At 38.2% G+C, this 385-nt stretch overlaps 1 long non-coding RNA gene across 1 annotated transcript; it reads right to left on the bottom strand.

The window, feature by feature from the left end:
- Window positions 1–8: 8 nt before the first annotated feature.
- Window positions 9–385, bottom strand: LOC107734720 (uncharacterized). Its single transcript, XR_001639142.1, has 3 exons — window positions 345–385; window positions 211–238; window positions 9–105 (listed from the first exon to the last, which is right to left on the bottom strand). It is a non-coding gene; the product is annotated as an uncharacterized LOC107734720 (long non-coding RNA).

Genomic DNA, 385 nt, shown 5'->3' with positions numbered 1-385 from the left:
TTCTCCATTGATGGATCCTTCTTGGTGGTTGGTGCTGCTGCAATGCTGGCAAAGTACTGGATCACTCTTTTAGTGTTCACAGTCTTTCCAGCACCGGATTCTCCACTTAGAATAAAAACAGCAAATTAAAAGACTGATAAAATGCAGCATAGATAGAAAATATCGGTGAAAGGAGAAATGTCATGCGACATCATCATGTGTATTACGTACGTGATCAGGACAGACTGGTTTTCTCTGTCTGTGAGAAAGAAAAAAACAAGAAAGTTGGCATTTTAAATTTATTTACACATTGCAATATAAATCTCCCAAAACAAACAACATAAATAAATGCTACAAGTCATCACCTGACAGCATGTACTGGTAGGCGTTGTCAGAGATGGAGAAG

This window comes from Sinocyclocheilus rhinocerous, unplaced genomic scaffold, assembly GCF_001515625.1.
Source record: "Sinocyclocheilus rhinocerous isolate Xijiao unplaced genomic scaffold, SAMN03320098_v1.1 C35131658, whole genome shotgun sequence".
In the NCBI taxonomy this organism is placed as follows: domain Eukaryota; kingdom Metazoa; phylum Chordata; class Actinopteri; order Cypriniformes; family Cyprinidae; genus Sinocyclocheilus; species Sinocyclocheilus rhinocerous.
Note: the sequence above shows the minus strand (reverse complement) of the source record. Positions and strands in the feature narration are given on the sequence as shown.